Source organism: Alosa alosa, chromosome 2, assembly GCF_017589495.1.
Source record: "Alosa alosa isolate M-15738 ecotype Scorff River chromosome 2, AALO_Geno_1.1, whole genome shotgun sequence".
Taxonomy (NCBI): Eukaryota; Metazoa; Chordata; class Actinopteri; order Clupeiformes; family Clupeidae; genus Alosa; species Alosa alosa.
The window spans coordinates 13,746,940-13,752,939 of NC_063190.1; the positions used below are offsets into that span (position 1 = coordinate 13,746,940).

A 6,000-nucleotide genomic window follows, 5' to 3' on the forward strand; every position below is an offset into this window, starting at 1 on the left:
CATAGCTCAAGTTGTGAACAAGCAATATCCTACAAATAATTTAAAGTTATCAAACTATGAGAGTTTTATGAAGTGCTGGCAAACACATCTGAAATGACCACCATTCTAACCTTTACTCACCTGATGAGAACTTTGAACTCTGTATGAACATTTGAACGTGTTTAATTATCCCAGAAAGTCCCAGAAATATGACTTGAATAGAAATTAGTTAGTTATTAACAAATAATTGATAAACTTTTAGAATACTTTGAGCACTGATGCAGTCAGCATAGGCCTCTTACATTGTTTGCAGGTAGGCCTACATTTCCTTCCGTTTTCGATGGCAAACGTGAAACAGCGCCAAAACAACCACTAGTGGACAAAAAGAGTATTACATGTGTACTGTTAAGACTCGCCATAGAGAATGAATGGGGAAATTACGCCGGTTATAGTTTGACGATGTCGTACTTCCGTGCGGGCCAGATGCTATATACCACGGAAATGTTTCGGGGGGCCACCCAAAATGAGTTGGCGGGCCGTAGTTTGGGGACCACTGGTTTATGACAGCAATCCATTTCCTGATTAGCAAGTCGGTCCACAGTGTTGGTTAGAGGGTCTTAAAGTGACTATATCAACTTGAACTGCTGCCAAAAGGGCAACCAATTGCACCCTGCATAGGTGGAGTCTAGCCTGTCTCATAATGTAATGTGCATATCAATGCAGCCCCCTACATGGAGTTGAGCTCATTGAATTTGAGCTTTTTCTTCATCAGACTCTGTGTGCATAATGGAATTGTTCCGATAACTGATATCGATTAGCTGCCCTCCCTGAGCGAGGTCTCTGCAGCCTTGCCTTTTTGAGGACGCCTCGGCCTCTGAGTGGACCCTGCACCCTGCTGTTGCCTGCTCTGTGGCTCATGCTGTGGTTTGCAGTCTGTCTCTCTCATTCCTGAGTGCCCGGGGCGCTGGCCATTGCACATTAAGTGGTTTGTCCTTTGAACGTTTTACACCACATTTTCTCTGCTCATCAGCCGTACAGTAGGAGAAAAGTTTTGGCTGCAGACCACTCTCCACCTGTTCTGAAATGGCGGTGCTGAAATTACAGTATGTGCCGATTTTTAATTCCTGATGTTTGTTTGTTTAGTGAATAGTGTGCGTGTGGTGAAAAGTGAAGAGGCATAGGGCTGAATGTATGTTTCACAGTCCACTGACGGGGCTCCCCAGCATGCTTTAGCAGCTTTCACAGCTGATTCAGATTCTCTCTGGTTCAGGTGAGCAGCCTATAATGTAATACAGTAGCACAGCTGTGTCAGCAGTTCTCCCTGGGGCCAGACCCCCACCCACCCATCCCTCCCTCTGTTCTTCCCTCTACCCTTCTTTACTGCTCTCTCTCTATCCCTCCCTCGCCTGCTCACCCCATCTCAAACATGTCACTCTTTCAAGCGTTTGTTCTGGTCGGGGGTTATGTAGGTCACACACAGTAATGCATCATAGTTTTTTCAGCCTGCATGCTAAAGGCAAGGCCACTCCTCCTCCTCCTTCTCCTCCTCCTCTTCATCCTCACACGTTTGTGTGAAAGTAGCACAGTAACTTCCCACTGAGGATGTTATTCAGGGCTGTCTCTGGGGAGTAGCCACACTGAAAAAAGCCGTTTCTCACCGCGGTGCTGTTGACGGACTGATTGAGCAGAGCTTAATGGAGTGGAGTCGAGGAGGAGTCCCTGTTCGCACGTACTATAGCTGTGCAAATGTTCATTCCGCTTCAGTGACGCAGAGGGAGTGTGCGCCACTATTTAAGATGGCTAAAGCCATCAATAAACTATTACGGGTGGTGGTCCAAAACACTCATCAATGTTCATTTACTTTTGATGCTATTGGGAGATGTATGACTGCAAGGAATGTCAAACTCTGTGTGAGAAAGAGCAGTAAGAGCAAGATTGCATTCTATTATGTAGTACATTGAAAGCCCCTTGGTTTTCTGACACCTAGCAACAACAATTTAGAAGCAGAACTGTGATGTGTACTGGGATAATTTTGCTGACAAGCCTCTGCAAAGAGACTAGGCTCCACATTTTCAATCGTACATTATATTTACTATTACAGACCCCTAGACCTGCAACATTCTCATTCACAGAAATGTTTCTATTTGAAAGGTCTCTGGAAAAACACTAACAGGACGTGACATAAAATAAATGGCTTACATTTAATTTAGTGCCTGAATTACAGCCTGTCCTGTTTGTTTGAGGAAAGTTAGAGAGAGGGGGAGACTTTTTCAGAACTAAAATCAAACTTTTTTGATGGCTGCCTTATCCACCTCTACATATTGAGGTCTCAAGAAAACCATCTTCCTGCTTTCGCCATTTCCAGCGAAAGGCCCCCAGCGCCTTCACTCCTGGTGAATTATCAATGCGTCGCCAAGACAAACATTAGCTCATTGGAATTCCTTGGAGTGGCGCTCCCGAAATGGGATTGGTAGCGCACCAAGAGAAATTCCGGCATCCGTCTTCCAGTATCGCAGCGTTGCAGCGGGTCCACAGGGCTCGAGGGACGTGTGAGGGAGCCGCAGCGGCAGCAGGAGTCAGAGTGGGCTGATTAATGTCCTCTCCCTCTCCCCATGCCCACACCTCCATAGCCCACACCTCCATAGCCCACACCTCCACAGCCCAGACCTCCAGAGCCCCCACCTCCACCTCCACAGCCTCCACCTCCACAGCCCCCACCTCCACCTCCACAGTCTCCACCTCCACAGCCCCCACCTCCACCTCCATAGCCCACACAGCCCCCACCTCCACAGCCTCCACTTCCACAGCCCCCCACCTCCACCTCCCCAGCCCCAACCTCCACCTCCACAGCCCCAACCTCCACCTCCACTGCCCCCACCTCCACTGCCCCCACCTCCACAGCCCACACCTCCACAGCCCCCTTCCTTCACCTCCACAGCCCCCTTCCTCCACCTCCACAGCCCACACCTCAGCCTTTAAAGGGCTAATGGCTCGCCTAGCCTCCCACAGCAGGCTGCTCTACCACGACACACCTGGTTGTGTCCACCAGACAGGTCCAGTCCACCGGAGCCAAGATTTGATTGATCTGTGGCTACCCCCTAAATGGTGGCTGTGGACGGTGAGATCAAATGTAGGTTGTGCTACTTTCCCTGAAGACAGTAGCTAGTTGGTCTTGAAAAAGGTGATGAACCATGTTTTAATGTATACAGTGAGGAATGTACACATGTTATGCAAGGCACATTCCCTTAACAGGTCACTGGATGAAGTTTTATTCAAAGGTTAAACCTCTGACAGTAAAGGGCACATTGTAATAATTTAGATAACTATTTATTTTCTTTATTTCCATTAGCAATGTTAAAATACAACTTTAAGATAGAGAGAGAGTGACCTATTGTGTGTATGTGTTATTATTCCTCTCGACCCATGTGGATAAAGTGTGAAATTGCCTCTCATATGCAGTAGCATAAAAAAACATTGTAGGTTTTAAATATGACCTACCTTGCATGTTAAATGGCATGGAATGCATATGCAGATTTATCATGCAAGTATTAAACATGACGGGTACAATATATTTGCAGACTTTTTGTGAATGAGGTGCTTCTGTGTCTAGTAGGAGATTTAATTGAGTTGTATAGCTGAGATCTGATGTGTGATCAGTGTGTGGTGCGTACAGTGTAGTGGTGAGGCTAAGACAGGCCTGTTGCTGTCACCATGGACATGAGATCAGGCCTGTGAGTACAGAGACTAAGCAGCTGTCCACTGGCTTATGCAGTGCAGAGGACACACAAAGGCAGGAAATGAAAACAGACACTTTGTTTCTTATCTGCTGAACATGTCAGCATGGCTGAAAAGGTTTGTCACAGACTATTCAGCCGTTTGAGTTGGAACACAGGGGCCTGCTAGAGTGTGTTCTCTTAGTAATAACTGAAGCTTCATTGTTCCCTGGTATAGGTGGCCACCTAGTGGTAAAGAAACATGATGGAACTTTAGTTATCTTGAGCATACGGAGCCAGTTTCCCCTACATGGATTAAGTTGAATCTTGGAATAAACAAGAACTTAAATGAAAATTTCCACTGAAAAAAATTCTTAGTTTAGGACAAGGTTTAATCCATGTACAGGAAACCGGCCCATATGTTTTACCTAATTAATATCAAAAAACATGAGTTCTATCCACATGTTAATCCAACTCTGTAACTATGTGCACTTTTGCAAATGGGAAAGAAATCCAAGAAATGTATTTCCCTTGGGACATTTTGTCCCCTCTAGGTCAGTTTAGGCAGTGATACAGTGAAGAACTGCTCAAACACATGATGTGTGAAGACATATGGCCTATGGATATGAAGCTACATGTCAGAATTTATTTACATTTGAATTAGTTTATATGTCAATGACCATGCCCAGCATCAAACTACCATATTATGGCCACAGAGCAAATGCTGTATGTTTAAGTCCCAGGGCCTCTCTGATTCATATTGGTGGCCGTCAGGAGGACTCGAGCTGCCTGGTGCTCAGATGATGCCAAGCAGGCAGAGGGGGCAGATGTGTTGCCCGACGTGGGCTTTCACTCGGGGCGAAAAAGCCATATTGGCCCAATTACAGCCAGTCAGGCGGATGATTGAGCGGGGCTGCTATGCTCGCTCGCTCCGCTCCTGCAACTAGGTCAAAAGGAGCGAGCTGGAGGGAGCCCGCGGCTGACGGCGAGGCAGGGCCGTCGGGATAAGCTCAGAGCCCCAGCCTCAGCCCCCCGTCTCAACTTGTCACCGTCCACAAATAGCCGGATCGCTGGCCCTGCCTCTCCCGTGTTCAAATGTGATCTGACAGAAGTGCCACAATTGGCGTGGTGCTGCTGGATTAAGTGCTCAGCGTTGGCAGAGACACAGGGCAGCAGTACGTCACCCACAGTCAGCCAGGTGTTTGTCTGAGAGCATGGCGTAGGGATGTGTACAACACTCCCTGTGTAATGTCAACACCAGCGGGATTCTCACCAGTTGTTCCGTTACCATATTTTTATAAGCATAAGAATATCATAGATAGATAGATAGATAGATAGAAATTCATTCAATTAGGAAATTCAAGGTCTCAGTAGCATACAGACATCACACGCAACATGCACTTACAGCAGAAAAAGTAATATAAGTATATAAATATAAAAACTCCACTGCACAATAGAGACAGTAGAAGATAAAAAAAATACTAAATACTAAATATACTAAAAAATCTAAATCAAACACCCACATAGTGTGCTTAAGGATGATCAAGCATGAGGCGCTTGCAGTGACAGGGCAGGGACTGAGCCTGTAGTTCCGTATGCATGGTAAAGTGCTCTGCCCTTTCTTGTAGAGTGCTTCAGTATTGGCTGACCAGTCCAGTTTATTGTCCAGGTGTAAGCCCAGATACTTGTAGGTGTTTACCACCTCCACATTGACCCCATCAATGGAGACTGGTAGCAGAGCGGGCTTATACCTGTGGAAATCCACCACCATCTTCTTGGTCTTCGAAGTGTTGAGTTGAAGGTGGTTGAGTTTGCACCATTGCACAAAGTCCTCCACCAGGCTCCTGTACTCCTCCTCTTGCTCGTCCCTGATACACCCCACAATTGCAGTATCGTCAGAGAGCTTCTGCATGTGGCATGACTATGTGTTGTAGCAGAAGTCAGATGTGTACAGGGTGAACAGGACTGGAGAGAGCACAGTTCCTTGTGGAGTTCCGGTGCTGCTGATCACAGTGTCCGAGAGACAGTTCTACAGTCTGATAAACTGTGGCCGCTCGGTCAGGTAATCTGTAATCCAGGATACCAGGTGAGCGTCCACACCCATCTGCAAGAGCTTGTCTCCCAGTCTGAGGGGTTGGATGGTGTTAAAAGCACTTGAGAAATCAAAGAACATGATTCTCACAGCACTTTTCCCCTTGTCTAGGTGAGAATGTGTCCTGTGTAGGAGATAAGTGATGGCATCGTCCACGCCCACTTTCTCCTGGTATGGAAACTGTAGTGGGTCTAGTGCATGGCGTACCTGGGGTCT

The 6,000-nt window shown here is 46.8% G+C and overlaps 1 protein-coding gene across 22 annotated transcripts in view; it reads left to right on the plus strand.

Annotated features, from left to right (window-relative positions):
• Window positions 1–6,000, plus strand: part of dlg2 (discs, large homolog 2 (Drosophila)) — a 186,417-nt gene that overhangs the window by 141,299 nt on the left and 39,118 nt on the right. The window lies entirely within an intron of this gene.